This window comes from Sus scrofa, chromosome 1 (genome assembly GCF_000003025.6).
Source record: "Sus scrofa isolate TJ Tabasco breed Duroc chromosome 1, Sscrofa11.1, whole genome shotgun sequence".
Classification (NCBI taxonomy): Eukaryota; Metazoa; Chordata; class Mammalia; order Artiodactyla; family Suidae; genus Sus; species Sus scrofa.
The window spans coordinates 199072794-199092558 of record NC_010443.5 but is presented as its reverse complement, the minus strand read 5'-3'; the positions used below and the strand labels follow the sequence as shown (position 1 = coordinate 199092558).

At 39.3% G+C, this 19765-nt stretch overlaps 1 protein-coding gene across 25 annotated transcripts in view; it reads right to left on the bottom strand.

The window, feature by feature from the left end:
• The window catches only part of ELAVL2 (ELAV like RNA binding protein 2), a 171746-nt gene that overhangs the window by 43257 nt on the left and 108724 nt on the right, over window positions 1–19765 (bottom strand). The window lies entirely within an intron of this gene.

The following is a 19765-nucleotide window of genomic DNA, read 5'->3' as shown; positions in this document are numbered from 1 at the left end:
GTGTAATATATGTGTGTGTATACATTAATTTTAGAGAGCTTAATCAAATAAACTGAATCCAATTTTCTAAAAGGGCTCTGATGAGGGAGTTCCCGTTGTGGCGCAGTGGAAATAAACCCACTAGTATCCATGAGGATTTCGGTTCAATCCCTGGTCTTGCTTCACCGGATCAAGGATCTGGCATTGCCATGAGCTGCAGTGTAGGTTGCAGACAAGGCTCGGTGTAGGTGGCTGTGGTGTAGGTTGGCAGCTGTATTTCTGATTCAACCCACAGCCTGGGAACTTCTGTATGTCATGGTGGTAGCTCTAAAAAGCAAAAAAAAATTTTAATTAAAAAAAATAAAAGGGGGGAGGTTCCTGTCATGGCTCAGTGGTTAACGAATCCGACTAGGAACCATGAGGTTGTGGGTTTGATCCCTGGCCTTGCTCAGTGGGTTAAGGATCCAGCATGGCAGTTGAGCTGTGGTGTAGGTCGCAGACATGGCTTGGATCACCCATTGGTGTGGCTATGGCATAGGCCAGCAGCTACAGCTCTGATTAGACCCCTAGCCTGGGAACCTCCTTTTCTAGGATGCAGCCCTAGAAAAGACAAAAGACAAAAAAAAAGGTGGGGGAGGGGGCTGATGACCTAGCCAAGGAATATAGGGCAATATGAACACAAAGATCTACACCCAGGATGTCCAAGTTCGTGAGAAAAAATATGTGGAAAAGAAAGAAAAAGAACATAAACAAAAATAACTGAAAAACTTTGATGTAAGATCTGCTTCCAAACGAGTCTGTTGTTGCTTTTACCCATCATCTGAGCCCTCTGCCCCAGCTCACTGGAACCAGTCTCACTGATTCCAAGAGACTGGAATCAATGAAATGTATACACAAGTAAAGACAATCCTAAAGGTCTCCATTTTTCAACTAAGGGGAAGTTTCTCAATTTGAAAAGGCTACAGAGGTGGTGACAAAAATGGACATTTAAAAAGGTTTAGTTTACTAGAAGTCAAATGAAACTGACTGAGGATTTCCTGGAAGATTCCCAGTAAAGGTTCATTTGTTCTCTATTAATTACCACAATTACCATTTTTGTGTCAATTTCACAGCAAAGTGAGGAAATTTTTATTTTTTCCTTTTCAACAAGGAGCATGTCAGAGTTCCCATCGTGGCGCAGCAGAAACAAATCCAATTAGGAACCATGAGGTTGCAGGTTCGAACCCTGGCCTTGCTCAGTGGGTTAAGGATCTGGTGTTGCCATGAGCTGTGGTGTAGGTCAAAGATGCGGCTCAGATCCTGCACTGCTGTGGCTATGGCACAGGCCAGCAGGTGTAGCTCTGATTTGAACCCTAGCCTGAGAATCTCCATATGCTGTTGGTGTGATCCTAAATAGCAAAATAAACAAATAGAAATTTTAAAAATAAAATAAAATTAAAAATGAGCATGTTAGGTCCAAGTGGTTATAAACAGAGGTATTTAGAGTGGCCATTCTGGTTAGCCTAATGTGGTTCCTTATAACTACAGATAGAGAGTAAGAGAGAAAGCTGAATACAGTACCAAAGAACCATGAAAACTTATGATTGTATTTTGGGGACCACTATTATTTCGGGGGAATAATCACTGCTAACATATAGACTTTCATCAAAATATATTTTTCCTTGTTTTTAGAAAAAGACAGTGAACGGAGAGCTAATACTAAATCAGTTATTTTTTCTCACATTAATCATAGAAATTTTGTTTTACTCATGGCTCTATTTTTTTATTATTTTTCTTTTTTTGACCCATCCCCCAGTACAAGGGGTTCCCAGACCAGGGATCAGATCTGAGCCAAAGCTGCAGCCACAGCAATACCAGATCCTTAACCTACTGTGCCGGACCAGGGATCAAACCCATGTCGCAGGGCTCCAGAGGTGTCGCAAATCCCACTGTGTCACAACAGGAATTCCCATTTATTTACTTTTTCCTTTTAGGGCCACACCTGCAGCAGATGGAAGTTCCCTGGCTAGGGCTCAAATCAGAGCTGGAGCTGAGGCCTACACCACAGCAACATCGGATCCAAGCCACATCTGTGACCTACACCACAGCCTGTGTTAATTCTGGATCTTTAATCCACTGAGCAAGGCCAGGATTGAACCCACATCCTCAAAGAGATAACATCAGGTCCTTAACCCATTGGACCACAACGGAAACCCCTCGTGGCACCATTTTTTAAAAGTTGCACATGAAACCATTCCATTTTAAGCATTCGGCTTTTCCCTATTTTACCATTTATCATGTATTTTTTTCCATGTATAGTGTGCCCTGTTATGAAATGTTGTCAATGCACAGGATTTGGATTGGCTGAACATTTAAAAATCTGCTTAAGGAAGCAGTTTTTGATGGAAAGAACACCAGCTTTGGAGACAGACACAGAAGTTCTAATCCTGGCTCTGCTGTTTACCAGGTGTGTGACTTTAAAGAAGCTACTTAACCCGAGTCATTAACTTCCTTATTTCTAAAATGAAGATAATTCCTACCCAATGAGGTTGCTGAGGCAGTGATGAGAACACTCACTATTGAAGGGGATTAACCACTCTAGTCAAAAAAGACAGTGAGGGAGTTCCCTAATGACACAGCAGATTAAGGATCTGGCATTGTCAGTGTAAGTCGCTTGTGTCACTGCTGTGGGGCGGGTTCAATCCCTGGCCCAGGAACTTCCACATTATGCAGGTGCAGCCCCAAAAAATAAAGTGAGGAAAAATAACATATTATTATAGTATATGTTTATTATTATAGTGTACTATATTATAGTATAGTAGCATAATGTATACTATGTGTTAAGGAGTTCACATATTCATTTAAAATTAAACCAGAAAGATGTTAACAATATAATGGGGAAGGGAAAGGCAAATTAAACACTGTGGTTTTGTCACACTGCTATTCTATAACAAAATAAATTCCTGAGTCCATTTCTCCTATTTATGGGCACCACTCTCACAACTGTATTTTAGCAGCTTCTAATCAAAGTCCTTTCTCCATCTTAGTGCACAATGGAATCATCCACAGAGCTTAAAAACAGAAACAAAAACAAAAAACTGATGTCTGAGTCCCTTTCCCAAAGTTTTTTATTTTATTGATCTATTACAAAGCACTGACACTGGGTTTTTAAAATCCTGGTGACTCTAACACATGCAGCCAGGGTTGAGAATCACAGTTTTAATGGTGAGAGATCACCTGAGGCTACAAATTAAGGCTTCTGGGAGCCCTGAGAGGTGCCAGATGCTGATGGTCTGGGCATGGGAAGTGATTCTATAGGAAGACTGACTCTTTAAAGATGCATTTTTAAGATATCAGTGGATGTCCTCCTGAAATCTTCAAGTTATCCATCACTCCAGAGAAACAGTTTATGCCTACTGAGGTCACCCTCTGGCACAGCAGGGCCCACTGGAGTTGGGTCACTGGGTAAAGTTAAAAGCCTATTCTGCTTAGCTGTCTCTGGCACTGGCCTCTGAGTTCTTATTCCTAGCACACCAGAGGCACTCAAGTTTGCTAAATACACAAATGACAAACATGGTGGTGTTACTTACTTAACCAAAGGTCTTATCATCAACATCACTATCAGACAGTCCATCCACTGAATGGGTCTTTGACCTGACTCCCTCAAAGCAGCCATTGCTAGCTTTAATGATGAGTCGGTCAAATTTCAACTACTGGAAAAGATGCCATTCACAAATGATACTAAGATAGGCAAGACTCTTCTGATCCTCATCTTTCCGCTGTGTGGTCTTTTAGTGTTTAATTTTAGCCTCACATCGATCACATGAGATTCTCATATTCTTCTCCTGTAAGGAAGAAATGGTATCTGAACCAGGCAAGGTCAATTAGCTTCCTCAAATCAAAAAAAATAAAAATAAAAAAGGTAGAAAGTAGTGGTCAGGACCTGATTACAGGACTTTCAAAGGCTTTATTTTTCCCTAGTTAAGTCACAACTAGTTTATATCTATATCTGAACCCAGACCATCTTCAGGATGCATGAAATATGATGTGACTAGGTATTGTCCAATAGGGCTCTACCACACATAAAAAGTTATTTTGAGACAGTTTCCCACTATTGCAAATTTTGGTATTTTATGTGCAAATACTGGTTTCACTTCACATGAATTTTGTTATTCATTCCTATCACAATGTAAAGGCACCTTATTTATACAGTACCTATTTCAGGTTATAATAAGTGAGTGTAGATATTTTTAAAAAATAAAAGCGGCAGCAATTCAAACATCAAGAAAAAATACTTAGCTTAGATCAACTTTTTCCCACTCTTGTATGCATCAGCTAGTAAGAGTCATAAACCACCAAGGAAGACTTGGAAATCAAGCATCATTTATCCATTACCTCCAAGTCTGTTTTTCAAGTCATTCTGAATTTAGAAGGTGCATACTGACAATCCCCAAACCAAGAATCAAGTCTTTAAAAACTTATGAAGCTCTACATTTAAATTCCAAGTATTCACAATTATGGAAACCAATATAATCAAAAGAAAATCTAAACAAAATGACAAAGCTAAGGCTCAAAAAAGCCTTCGAGACAAATAAAAGCCTGTCTCAAGAACCCCAAAAATTCCTCTGATAGCTGAACATCAAGAATGAGGTTCACACCACTCATCCTCAGCTATCTTCACCAACTACCTGTGGTCCCAGGCTCTTTGGGGCTTTAGAACCATTAGTCTAAGCCTTGGTCCTAACAGCAGCAGCAGGAATTCTAGAACTTCAATAATGAAGAAGCTATCTGAACAGTCATACAGCCTAAGACCTTCAAGCAGGTACTGAAAAACTCCAGGTCAACACAGCACCTCAGCACAAGGTATTCTGTATACCCTGTGTGCATGAATGTCTTTTGTTTTGCACCCTTCTTTTTAATCTAAATATATGCCACAGAAAAGGACTGCTTTTTCACAAGAGATAGAAAAATCACTTATAAACTGCTCCTGGCATAAGGAGAACAGTTAGAAACAGACTGCTTAGAACTATGGTCAAGTGATCTAAAGCACAGAGCTGAAACACTCCAAGGGCCTCTGAATGGGACTAACGCCCATTGAGAGCTGCATGGGGGGTCAGAGCAGGAAGAGGAAAACAGGAAGAGAATCTGTTTAGTGACAAAGTGCTAGTGGGAAACACAGTAAACTCCAATTTATCCCAAACTGTGCATAATTCAAAGCAGCAGCCATTCCCTTGCCACCTACATAGCTTTTAATAGCACACTTTAATTAAAAATTTAATTGCATATTTTAATTAAAAATACACAATCTTCTAGACCCATTTAATTCAAAGGTCACTTTATTTAGTCTTTTCTATTTCAAATTACTACCAATGTTCTGAATATCAAATTACCCCCTCAGATTTAAAGGTAGAGGCAATAGATCGCCATAATTCTTGATTATAACCTAGTACATTAATTTTATCCAACATGGAGTCTCTTCTCAACATGGAATGGTGGAAAATAAAATCCCTGTATTTAAATCTCATTTTACATATTTTCTCGCCAACATTTAGCACTCGTGTGTTCAGTGTTTACTGAAAATCTACTCTGTGCTAGTCCCTGGGGATACAGCAAACAGACAAAAAGTTCCTGTTCATAAAACTTACATCCTGGTAGAAGGAGACAAAAGAAGTTCATTAGAAGATAGTAAGGGTTAAGGGAAAAAAAAAAAAAGGCAGCAGCAGCAGAAAGAGGAGATTTGGGGGTTAGGAGTCAGGGTTGCTGACCTAAATACAGTGGTGAGAGCAGGGCCCCCACCCCCAAAGGTAAATTTGATCCAAGAATTAAGGAAGTGGCTCTTAGTCTGCTAGGGAAGGTGTACAAGTAGATTCATTTTAGTGTGAGATCTACCACAGGGGTTTCTCATCCTGTCAGTTCCACCAGCTAAATTTGCCCCTCCTCTCCCCTCCACCTCAGCAGTAACACAGGTGCTCATGTATTATTCTAACTGGGACTACTTCTTCAATGTCCTAACTCATCATCTCTTCCCGAGACTCCTACAAAACCAGTCATCCTCCACTGTAATGTTGTCCAGGTGATTCTTCTAAGAGAAAAATCTGATCACGCTCTGGTTTCCTAGGTCATCATCAGCTTCCTGCTTACTTCTATTCTTCCACACATACACTCTAAAACGCATATTCAGGGCCCGATGTCTGAAATACTCATCTCCAGGTGGCCAGCCTCCACAAATTCTTCGTAACTTTCTGAGACCTTTCCCTGCAACATGTCCCACTCCCAATGCACACTGCCCAGTGCCCTCCGCCTCACCCTCAGTCCTTCCACAGCCCTTCTAACTTTATCTAAGTGTAATATGGGTATATTGAGTCAATTTGGATATCCCCTCCCTCAGACTGCTGAGAAAGGGATGGACAAGCTGAGCATAGTTCCTGATATAGAAGACCCTAGCATAGCTTATTAATATTCACTGAAAGAATGAATGAATGAACAAGCTAATAAAAAAAAGAAAAAACAAACCAAGAAACAGCCGTCTGCCTTCCAGGAACTTATGATTTAAAAGAGATACGCCCTTATAAACATGCTCCCCATGTCCCTACATTGTACCAGATGGTTACAGAACAAAAGAAGACAAGATGCTCAAATGTTACAGTAGTCTGTCTTTATAAGAGAGTGATGGAAGATACATTTTTTTCAAACAGTTCATATAAAATTTTTCATATGAAAATTTTCTACAAATACCATTTAAATGAAATCTCAATTTTAAAAAAATAATGTCATCTAGAGCAATTTGATAGATTTACATAAATCTGTTTCACAAATCTCTAAGTATGAATTATGGGATGTCAGCATATAATTTTGTTGAATGTGCTTTTTCGCTAATATAATTAAGTCTGCCGAGATTATTCAGGTACAAGTCAAATAAAATGCAGAGTGAATTCTGTACAAACCTGGTAGTTGAATCAACAATAAAAGGTGAGTATGCTGATTGACGTCTATCTTTTATTTTATTTAGAGCAGTAGTAATGTTTTATTAAGTAAAAAAGGACAAAAACAGCATGACTCTTCTAAATCTCTCCCCCACCCCACCCCCAAGTAAGCAGAAACTGGTCACTCTATCATGAGCAAGAGCAAGACTATCAGTGGGGGAGCAAATTAGAAAGATTCCATTTCTAAACATAGCCGCTATATAAAACTACATCCCTTAATATAAAAAAAAAGCAAATTATTTGATTTAGGAAAACATGTTTACACTCCAAGAGGGACAATTTTTGCTTTTAAAGACAGGTTCACTCCTTTCCCTCTTTCTAATACCCTTCTTTCCTCCTCCCCCAAACACACAATAAAGTTGCAAATGTGTTTCTTTCGATGGACTCTCTGTTCTTGGGCACTGGTTTTGTATGTCTGTTCAGACAGGCTGTGCACTGCAACTCTGGCACCAAAACAACATGCACCAGACTTCACAAAGGAGCTTTCTTAATATCTCAGATCTGATGTGTAATGAAAAACCATTCGGGTACCACACATCATGGGAAAGCTTTGAGAGGACCTTAGAAGAACAGAAGGGTGCGATCTTCTCTAGTTATGTTTCTCTCCAGATTTTAATTCCTGACTTTGCCTGAGTATCCTCAGATGTATCACGCCAGATGCAGCAGATCCTTCCATTTAAAACATTCAACTAACCCAGGTCCCATTAAGCAGGTCCTCCTTACCGCCCTCTAACTAGTAAGATCTAACTGGAGGGCAGAGAACTGGTGGGATCATATTACTACAGACTAAGCCAGCCTCCATGAAAGCCTGGAGCATTTTTACCAACTTCTCAAAGGACATGACCAAAGATTATCACCAGGAGATATTCAACCTAGACATTCACGTAATAGAGAAAACAGATGGCTCCCTCAAAGACTCATCTTCCACCCAAATGCTAATAAAGCTGGCCCAACACTAAAATGCCATGCATTTTTTCATGGTTTTTAGGACTTCACAGATATATTGAGATAATATAGAAGAGTTTAAATTTTAACTTTTCTGCTGAAATCGAAGTTGTAAATAGCGATCGTTTGCTAAATATTATTATCTAAGCAACCTAATTCAAAAGGGAGCAGTTAATGTCCTCAGCACTAGAGCATTTTCCTTTTGAATTCATTTTAATGGCCATATCTGTCCTCCAATTATGCAACTGGTAAGAGCTCCATTTTCCTATATTTCCAGTCCCAGTAATTATGAATCTGCTGGCAATGCAGCATGACCTTGCTTAAGTTGAAGAAACTGTGGGTTCCTAATACATCACTGTTTCAGCAACATTGAGAACTCCCACACAATTCAGACTTAGGTTGCCGAGAACAGCATGTTAAATCCTCTAAATTCTCAAGTAGTGCATATGGGTACTAAGATGTCTTGCACCCAAGACCAGGAGGATTAGGAAAAATTATCTAAATTAGGGAAATAAATCAACTCCTCTAGTACACACTTCTTAGGATAAGACTTTAACTTGGACCTAATTCTCTAGTTTGAGAAAAACTGAGATACAGCATCTCAACACCACTGTTAAAACAAAATCTACCTTTCATTACTCACTGATTCAGGTAGTTGCTCTAAAATAAAAATCTGTAGGCCTACATTCAAACACTGGAGCTATCCCAGTGATAAGAGCAAACGTCAAAAAAAGAAAAAAAGAAAAAGAAAAAAAGAAAACTGTTAGCTGTCCAAAAAGTCAGACCCTACAGTGCAAAAGAAAGTAATGATATTAACACACTCGGAGCTAAGGCAAAATCAACTTTCAGAGAAAGATCTCCTGAGTCTGCTGCAATAGTCTCAGTTCTTTAAGTATAATTAACTCTATGGATTTCCCCTGCCACACACACAAACACACACAGGCTTGAGTTATCTGCTTTATCCTGTGCTTACTTAGAAAGCAATGGAGTTGTTCAAGAAAATATCATTTGAGATGAGGGCTAAGGAACTATATCCCCCAAAACACTATTGTGGTAAAGAGAGAAACCAGTTAACAACTGCAGTAGTAAAAAGGGCATCTGCTGTTGCTTGCACTATCCAGCTGGTGTCAATCTATACACACATGGAAATCAGTAATCAGTCCATCGAAAAGCAGTACAGCTTCTTAATATGTTTCTCTTCATAAAAGATCATTTCTTGTTCAGATTTTGCAAGAAAAAAAAATTAAAGGCCCTAAGTATTATCATTACAGTACCCTTTTTAAAGTCTTATAAACTACCATGGAGAGCTCTGTTTTGTCCAGAAGAATGGGAAACATTAGTCAGACTGCAAATCCCACTATGTATCTACACGATAAAAAAAATATTGTTACAGGAGTTTCCATTGTGGCTCAGCAGAAAAGAATCTGACGAGCATCCATGAGGACCCAGGTTCCATCCCTAGCCTTGCTCAGTGGGTTAAGGATCCAGTATTGCCTCGAGCTGTGGTGTAGGTCACAGACATAGCTCTGATTCGATCCCTAGCCTGGGAACCTCCATATGCCAAGAGTTCAGAAAAAAAAAAAAAAAATTGTTACAGATAATAAGTTTTCTTCTTGAACACATAATGACTGGGGGAAAAAAAAAAAAAAACTTCTCGTTCACCTGAACGTCAAAGGCTCACCAGCCAAAACATTCAATATGAAGGCCTGGGTAAATCTGTGGGAAAAGTCTGTTTCCACTGCCCCATAAAATGCTTCTATCTAGCTTTCTGGAAGCAAACAATACCACTACCTAATTACAAACTTCTATCAAACAACTTGTGGGCCTTATACTACATACAGCCATAATTCCCACAACAAAGCTCTACATAGAAACATCTGCACACACTTTACAGATTTAAACATGGAAGTCCAGAGATATTAACTTACTTGCTCAAAGGCATAGAGGTAGCTAATAAATGGTAGCTAGGTTTCAAAACCAGAATTGACCTTCCCAAAGCTGGTCTTTCCAGCATACATTTATTTCACTGCCTTTGGTCAAGTCTGGGAATTATTTTGAGCCCAAGTCCTCTGCATCTAAATAAAGTACACAACTTCTCAAACAGAATATTCATAATCTCCAAATACACCTGCATTGTTTTTCTTTTCTTTGTCATGTAATTGACTGAAACTTCATTCTTTCTCAATCCATCAAGACACTATGGATTAAAAAAAGAGAAAAAGAAATAAAACCAGGTTCAGCATCCCACAGGTGCACAAACCACTTAAACCCTCAAAACAAATCCATCACTACAAAACAAATAGATTAGAGATCTCTGCATTATAAAAATATTCATTTAAAACAGTACTTAATTTACATACTCCTTTTCCAGAAACTCAGAAAGCAATTCTTATGGCTAAAGCCAAACATGTTTTCTACTGCCAAAACCATCTCCCACACAAGACACTTCCCTCGTCAGCAGATTGCACTAAAATGCTTTCATACGCATAACACGGTTTCCTAGCTGGAGAAAAGCAGGTGGGATCAATACCACATGGTCTCTGCCCTCTGAGATCTCAGCTCAAAAATTAAAGCAAGACAATAAACAAGAGAGATGCAGTCAACTTAACAAACACAAAACACTTAAAATCACTGACCTTTCATGCATAATCAGGATGAACTTGAACATAAGTCTTTATATTCCTTTGGTTGAAAAAGGAAAGATGAAATTTAGGAGTTTCCTGATGGAGAAATTGTGGAAACAGGCATATGGAAAAGAGGTCATTTGTAAAGAAGTACAGAGGAGCTGGTTAGACCAAAGGCACACTGAACAACAAGCAGTATGTGCAGAGACAAGAAGCAGATGCTTAGTCTTAAGAACAGGGGGTCCCAAGTGAAGGGTTGCAGTGGTCATACTGCAGGATGCACCATGAAGGCAGGGGAGATCAAACAGCTGAGAGAAACTAGGGAGGTTAACTTGGGTGGCTTAAACAATCACTGAGGAGATGCACATTTGGGATCAAGAAGACCACTGAGGAAAAGCTGTGACAACCCAGAAAGGGGATCTGACCCCAAATCCCTTTCTTTCTTTCTTTCTTTCTTTTCCTTTTTTCTTTTTAGAGCCACTCCTGCCAGCACATTGCTATTCCCAGGCTAGGGGTCTGATCAGAGCTGCACCTGCTGGCCTACATCTCAATACCAGATTCGAGCCTTATCTGCAGCCTACAGCACAGCTCATGGACGGCAACGCCAGATCCTTAACCCACTGAGCAAGGCCAGGGATTGAACTCGCATCCTCATGGATACTAGTAGGGTTCTTAACCCACTGAGCCATAATGGGAACTCTGCCAAATCCTTTTCAATAAAGTCCGAAGTGGTCTCTAAAAAACAAAAATAACCTCTGCTACAAGTCCCTACAAACTACCCCAAACCTAAATGGCTAACTTCGCGTCTGGACAAATTCCAACCCAAATCTCTACCGCTTACTCACCTATTCCACAAAATATTTTGCTCCTGCTACCATTCTCTGAGGCTCTGCGGAGTACAGGCTTAGCTGAGAATGAGCATGATGAATTCAATCCAGGTGCAAGTGACCTTTTCTGCAAAAGGGAACTTTCAGAACAAGTTTTCTTTTCCTTCAGAGGGCCTTCCAGATTAAGGGCCAGGATTGGGGTCAAAGGCAAGTCCTCAAGCCCCAGGAAGATCTGTATTCATGATAACTCTCACCTTTCTAAGAGTAACAAGACACAAGGAACCTTTTGAACTTTAGGTTAATACCCTGACATTAACATAGAACTCCTACCCAACAACCTCTCAGATATTAGTTCACTACTTATCTAATGTGCATGGATAACCCCCAGCCACCAAAAAGCAAAACTCAAAATGACTGCCCCAAGGAGGGCTTATGATTTTCTGAGGCCTCTTTTACAAAGCTCTAAGCACAGGTGAACCCAAATCCTACCCCAGCCCCAGTTAAGCTGCTAGTATGAGTGAAAGTGTTAATAGCTACCCAAAGTGGGCACAAAATGTTAACAAACTTTACTTCGACATTTCGTGCAGCAATCACAAAGTTATACATGACTTCTGCATCTACAAACATACTTAGGGTTCTTTACCTGTAATACGGTGACATCAAAAGTCAAAAAAGAAAAAGGGTAGGAAGAAGGCTGGGTCATTTAAGGAGAAATGCATAGCATCACACATCAAAAAAAGAAGTTTCAAATAAAGTAAAAATATGTATCATTTCACCTTCTTATCTACATCATTGATAAAGTATCCTCCACATAAGTAACAAGGCTTCCATCTGGGGACAATTCTCCACTTTAGTTCATTTTATTTTAAAAAGAGAGACCAGAATGAAATTACTGATATTTTTAGCAATGAAAAAGGAAGTAAAATTCCAAAGGACATCCACTGCCCCAAATCGACACAAAGATTTAGGTATAAATAACATATGGTTTTCCTCCTCTTTGTACAGGACATTTTGTTTAGTCTATATTTAATAAAGAAAGGCAGTTACATTTCTAAGATGGTATAAGGGGCCTGTTTTTTTCTTTTTTTCCTCTCCCTCAATTTAAAATAGTCACACAAAAGCACTGATTTTTTTTTTATATATACTTAGAAGAAATCCCCAAACAGAACAAGTGTGTTTTGGGCAGTTAGGGTATAAATGCTGACTATAAAGGAAACCTATTTAAATACTGCAGATACAGCTTCAAGGACCTCAAAAAAGCCCTCTCTGAAGCAATAAGGAGCAAAGAATCGCTATGGAACACAATCTATAGAGAAAGCCGAGAAGGGCGCGGTAAAAGTTGTTAAAGGCTGCAGGTCAGATAGGAGCCAAGTCTACAATCAAGTCAAAGAGGTGCTGTGACAGAAATAAATACTGATTTTGTTTCTTGCTAAGGGACAGCTATGTTTCAGCAAGCCATTCTGAGACCACAGCGCAATTTCTCTACCAATGAACAGATGGCTTCTAAAGAAAAATACAAAACGGGCTAGCACTCTCGACGGCCACATTCTATGACACAGAAGCATTTTATTCCACAGTCTAGCTTAAAAGTTGAAAAGATCAGGTCCTGTAATCCTCTAAATTAAAATTTGCATTAACTCAAGGACAAAAAAAACAAACTTGCCTAAACTATGATTTGGCCTAGACAATGACTCATGCAGAACGCAAAAGTGATGTGGCTCTGTCCACATCAGCATCGAAGCAAATACACCATCGCGACAAACTCGAAAAGCAAAGAGGCCTGTCTTTACCACTAACAGTATATTAAATCTCAAATATTCAAATCGTATACTCCACGACTTAGCATATCTGGCCACCGCTGCTAACTCAGACACATTATCCCTCTGAGACAGGAAAATCCTAACACAAAAATAACCCTTTTAACTTATTATTGTTTTTTGTTTTGTTTTGTTTTTTTTTGCACTTCTTTTTTTTTTTTTTTTTTTTTTTTTTTTGTCTTTTTGTCTTTGTTGTTGTTGCTATTTCTTGGGCCGCTCCCGTGGCATATGGAGGTTCCCAGGCTAGGGGTCGAATCGGAGCTGTAGCCACCGGCCTACGCCAGAGCCACAGCAACACAGGATCCGAGCTGCGTCTGCAACCTACACCACAGCTCACGGCAACGCCGGATTGTTAACCCACTGAGCAAGGGCAGGGACCGAACCCGCAACCTCATGGTTCCTAGTCGGATTCGTTAACCACTGCGCCACGACGGGAACTCCAACTTATTATTGTTTATTGTCTCAAGTACACATGAATCTACAGCAGGGTGCAGGTAGAAAATTTTATTCAAGAACACCTCAGAGTTCCCGTTGTGGCTCAGTGGTTAGTGAATCTGACTAGGAACCATGAAGTTGCGGGTTTGATCCCTGGCCTTGCTCAGTGGGTTAAAATATCCGGCGTTGCCATGAGCTGTGGTGTAGGTTGCAGACGCAGCTCGGATCCTGTGTTGCTGTGGCTCTGGTGTAGGCCGGCGGCTATGGCTCCGATTTGACCCCTAGCCTGGGAACCTCCATATGCCATGGGAGCGGCCCAAGAAATAGCAAAAAGACAAAAAAAATTAAAAAATTAAAAATAAAACAATAATAATAAAAACGAACACCTCAACTTTAATTCATCTTAAGAACTTTTAAAATGCTTTCATCCAACCACTATTACTGAAGTACTTGATTGACTACTTGCTTATTCTCATATCTGAGGCTCACTCTTGGAAAAGGTGCTGTGTTTCTATGGCACCAGATTAGTATTAAGGACCATGTAATGTGGGAAGTAACTTCTAAGGACAGAGCTTCTAGGCTACTGGGGCTGTACTACATAATGCATGGCAACTCTACAAAGACATTTCAAGATTAGGGCAAAGACAGGTAGCAAAAGAGCTCTCTTTCAGGAGAATCCATCTTTTTGCCACCAAGTGTACCCTAAAGAAAAAAGAGGCAAGGAGTTTATGGTCTCTTGCTACCTAGCCTTATAACCCTAAGACCTAGATCCATTAAATGATACCTCATCAGTGACAAAAGCTGGACTAAAAGTGTTCTCTAATGCTCACCCTGTGACTCCACCATATATCTACCTTGCTCTTGTCAAGTTTCACAAATAAATTCAGGCCAGTGCATTAGAATCAGTCACGTTAAAGAGCATCCTACACTGGAGAATGCTACACAAAACACTAGGTATTTGACTACAAGTGCACCACTCAAATGAAGATTTCACTAAACACTAGTCTTTAGCTCATTCCAGCATTCAATAGCATTTAACTGTCGAGGAGTTTCCTATTTTGTTGCTGACAATTTCTTCCTTGCTATTTATAAAGGAGCAGAGCACTCAATAGTTACATACCACAAATAATCCCCTTTATTTTGGGAAAAACTTGAAAAACCTTATGTATGCTGCCAGATTACTTACTATTTAAGTCCTATTCCCAAATATAATATAATGCTTATTCTAGCTCTCTTAATAAACAATAACATTATTAAGGGTACTCTATATATGCCTAAATGACCTATTTTCCTCAAGCAAGAATATTTCCTACTAAGAAAACACAAATATACTCTGAAATACATCTTAACCCAAAAGCCTCCTCCACTCTATTTGGGTTCTTGATCCTCTGCTCCTCCCTAAAAAAAATTACGTCTAAGACTAAAGGAAGTAAAGCTTGCACTATGGTTTAAAAGCTTTATCAGCTTAAAGTTGTGACTTGTATATGTGTAACAACCTCAGACACCTCTGAGATTTAGCTAAGATTCAGATAAAGTGATTCTAAACAGCATTTTTTTTAGGCAAAAAAGGAAGAAAGAATTATTAAACCTGCACAATATCAAAGATTACATTAAACGTACAATTATAAAATTCTATTAACTGTTCCTTGTTACTTGGCCATCTTAATAATAGTCCTTCCACTCCTAAAACATGGAAATTAATCCATAATTTCTTCTCTTTCTTAGAAATTCAAGACTTCTGGTTAAATATCCAGAAATAAAAAACTAAAGGTTAATCATAGTGATAACTATGTTATTTATCAAATTTCATCAAGTGATTGTCCTTGCTCAAATTTTAAATCTTATCATAAGATATAATTACTTCTCAATCTTGACTGCTGCCCAAAACCCTTGATTCCATCATTTATTACAAAGCTAAGATGTTCCTTCATTTTAATCTTCTGTCATTTTCATAGAGGATAAAAAAAGTGAAGCAGAATTTCTAAGGAAATTCAAATCAAGTGATTAGGAGCTAAGTGAGATTTCTACAATCCCCATAAGATTTTTGTTTCCTGAAAGAAGAATATACAGCCTAATTAAGGTGTTATTCAAAGATTTTCTGTATCATTTCCTAAAGCTTGGTAATATCTTGGTCAGGTCATCTTTCTTCCTACCCCCATGCTATATTTTTACTTAAAGCTACTTGAAGAAATATCCCATTCTAATCCTTTAAGCTTATCTTAACAGGTTGCAAGGGAAGAACACAAAATTGATCAGATATTATTTCAAACAATTACAGTTACGATTATGCATCAATGATTAATGAGAAGTAAAAACACTACATAAAAACTAGAATTTATTATTTTCAAAGAGAACTGAAAGTTTTCCCCAAACAAACAAAAACCTGGATACTGATGATGTATACCACTGACTCCATGGAACACAGAAATTTAATGCCTCTAAGCATACCTATGTCCCCACATGGCTAGGCACCAAAGGGTTTTAATTAAATGACGACTAAATAAGCTGAGGGAGTAAATAAAGGTCATTTCTACAACATATATGCCTCTCATCAGCTGCTATCAACACAGGAGCCACAAAACATTACTGTCCTTTGAAGATCAGAAGCCAAAGATGGAACACCCAGAAAGACTAGCTGAGTAAGCACAGAGAATGCTATTACTACTGATCACCTCAGCCATTCTTTAGGTTGTTCTTAGCCACAATCAAGGAGGAAAGGAGTGACCCCAAAACATAATGAAATGAGGGAGAAATCACAAGATGTGACTTGCGAGGGAACAGCAGTATCTTCATTGCACCTATGATTTTTGCATAATTATATCAGAACTTTAGTTTCCTCAGCACTGACAAACGTGAATCAAATGAGTCAACTCTCTGAAAGACAGAGACAAGTGACTCTATAAAATACACATACATACAAGACCTCTAAAAACAGAGGCAAATGTCTTTATCAATAGCTTTTGTTTTCCTCAAAGTTAAAAGTCTCAGGCCAAGTCAGCAGTCCACTTGGGCAGTTCATTTACAGCTCTGATAAATTTAACAGGTCCAAAGGAGAAAAAACTGTGACCCTACTGACATTGGGAAAATGGTCAGGATGCCAAGCCTGGAGGGCTACTGGCAATGAAAAGTACACACAAAAAGGGGATTTGTTTTGTTAGAAATGAAAGATAGTCCTTAAACAACCTTCAGACTCCATCAGAGATAAAAGCTGTTCCAAACTAAAAAAAAAAAAAAAAAAAAGTCACACCTTTGTCCCAAGAATATGTCTGAGTATCTGATGATTCTACATTGCAGCTTAACTTCTTCCACATCATAGATGCTTTAGAGAATCTAGTTCAATTCACATGGACTAGATTAAAGGACTAAAAATTCAGTATCTATATCATTTTAACTAACTGAATATATCTTATGAACTGAGCCAGAAAAGGGCTCAGTCTCCCATTTTGATTTAAATAACTCCCTAATGGAAAATTTTCTGGTCTAAAGATGTTCCAAAGTTATCTAGAAGGTGATAGATACCTGGAACCTGAACCTTGACAGCCCTGTGCGGAAAGATGGCAAGTTCAAAACAGGGACATCTAGGGAGTTTCCATTGTGGGACAGCAGAAACAAATCCAACTTGTATCCATGAGGACATGGGTTCGATCCCTGGCCTCGCTCAGTGGGTCAGGAATCTGGTATTGCCATGAGCTATGGTGCAGGTGACAGACGTGGATCAGATCTCACGTTGCTGTTGCTGTGGCTGTGGTGTAGGCTGGCAGTTGTAGCTCTGATTTGACTCCTAGACTGGGAACTTACAAAAGTTACATTCTTATGGGTCAAAGTGATACCAACCAAAAAAAACCAAAAAAATCAGTAAGCTTACTTTTGCGTGTGTTAAAAAGTAAACTCTGATGCACAGAGATGGAAATGTGAATTAAACAGAAATTATTTCACTTGGAGTCCTAGCTATCAGTAACATAAACTGAACCTAGCTAACTAGCACAAGGGAATTTATCCGAGGCATAGAAGTTTTCAGAATCAAAAAGAGATGAGAACCAGACTCCAATGGGTTAAGTAGTAGAAAGAACAACCATCATCTCAGAACTAGGACAGAGAGATTTGATGAGATGGGTCACCCTCACATCTCTTTCTTCCACCATTTCCTTGAGGTCCTGGGAGAAAATGCCTAGCTGATTTTTCATGGGCCCCACACTGCACCTTGCCTATACTAAGGCAGGGACAGTCTTCTGGAATTATACTCCTACCAACTACATACTAGGAAGGAGAATGTCTCAATATGGAATGGTCTTAATGAAATTCAAGAGATAATTTTTCTCTTGGATCCATGAAGGAACCTACGAATTTCTCCATCCAAACTCAAATACCTCTCCCTCATTCACTTTAAAACAAAAGAGTGCATCAAAGATTAACCATTAATTGGAATAATCAAGAGTTCCCTGACGGCCTAGGAGTTAAGAATCCAGCGCTATCACTGCCATGACTCAGGTCACTCCTGTGGCTTGGGAACTTCCATGTGCCATGGGGGCGGCCAAAAAAAAAAAAATCAACAACACTAAACAGACCATTCCCTGCAGAGAGGGAGCACCGTTTTTAAATCCTAGCTCAAAAACAAAACAAAGTCACCAGTTTAGAACACTGCATCCCCCCTTCCAAACTATGGCCAGGTTCCTTCTCTACTTCACCTTAACAGTAAGATGTCACCAAAGACATTCATTATCAGGGTGTTTTGACTCAGGATCTCCTTAACCTTGAAATCAAGTACCCAACACTGGATGACCTTCTCTAGCACACCAAGATTCTTAGACAAAGGCTGACAAACAACTGGCTAACCTGTATCACCTGTACCACCACTATCAGACAAGACAAGACCTTAGAGCACGAGAGGTAGATCTTTTCTATCCTAGGAAGAGGCCTTTGGGAGCTTCCCACAAAGAAGGCAGGGGGGAAAAGTGTGTATGAAGCTTGATTTAAGATCTTAAACCATAAGAAGTATTGTCTTTTTCATTATTTTATTAAAGCCTCCACCACTTGGGAGAGGCTTTCTGCTAAATCTCAACTCATAGAATCACCCTTAAGTTGTCAATAGCCAGCATTTGAAAGTAAATACAGACACTAAGTGTAGAATGATGTTCTGTAGCCAGCAGGCATTTGGCTAATGCCAATGGAGAAGGCAGGAGGCCAGGATATGAGACCTAAAATTTTAAAGGAAGACTGCTCTACTCAGTAACACAGAATCTGAAATAATGTAAAGGTAGAAATAGGGCACAGACCACCTGCCTATAAATTCAACCTACATCAGCACCTGTCTACTAAAGTTACTGCAAGAAGATGCTTCACTCTTCCTTTACTACAATAACTGTTCCTGTGGTCTAAAAAGGAGAGTCTCTCCCTATGGGTTTTTAATTTTTTTTTTTTTTTTTTCGTTAGGTAATTGCTTTTTTGGTGTTTTTTTTTTTTTTTTTTTTCGGGGGGAGGGGCAGTGGGGTAGAATAGGGAAGGAGAAAAAAATAGAAGGGAAAGCTAAAACTACAGAAGAGAATTTCTGCTTTTCCCTCTTTGGCTCCTTCTACTGAGAAACAGCCTTCTACAAAGGTTTCCTCCAGATTCTCAGCAGAAGAGGATAAAGCAAGATAAAGAAAAAGAAGTCTGGGGATCCTGCCCTGTATCCCAGGACCCCAACACTGGCCATCTTTCCTGGACGCTGAGACTCTCTGGGAGAAAATTGTGAAGCAGGGAAGACTGCTGGAGAGTAAGACCGCTTTAGGTCTCCTTTCTGAATTGAATGTGTGCCACCGCCTCCTCCTCCAGGTGGCCTGCTGTCCTGCCATGGTAACCAGAAGCAACCCCCCTAAAGAAGAAAACAAACCTAAACCAGGTTGAACTACCTCAAAGGGGCAAGATGGAGCAATAGTGAGCAATCTGATGAAATGTTGCATAAATTCACTATTTTACAGGATAGTCCTTTTATAGGTTAAATGGCAGGAACTAAGTCTGAAGACAAATTATTTCAAGGGAGGGGGGTGCTTCCTAAAAGCACGTTGAAATGAAAGGAAATGAAATACGCAGAAAAGCCCACAGCCAAAGAAAGAAATGTATTCCTCAAACAACTAGTATAATTTACTTTAAGACTACAAATACTGTACAATTTCGCCTTTTCCTGATATAAGAATCCA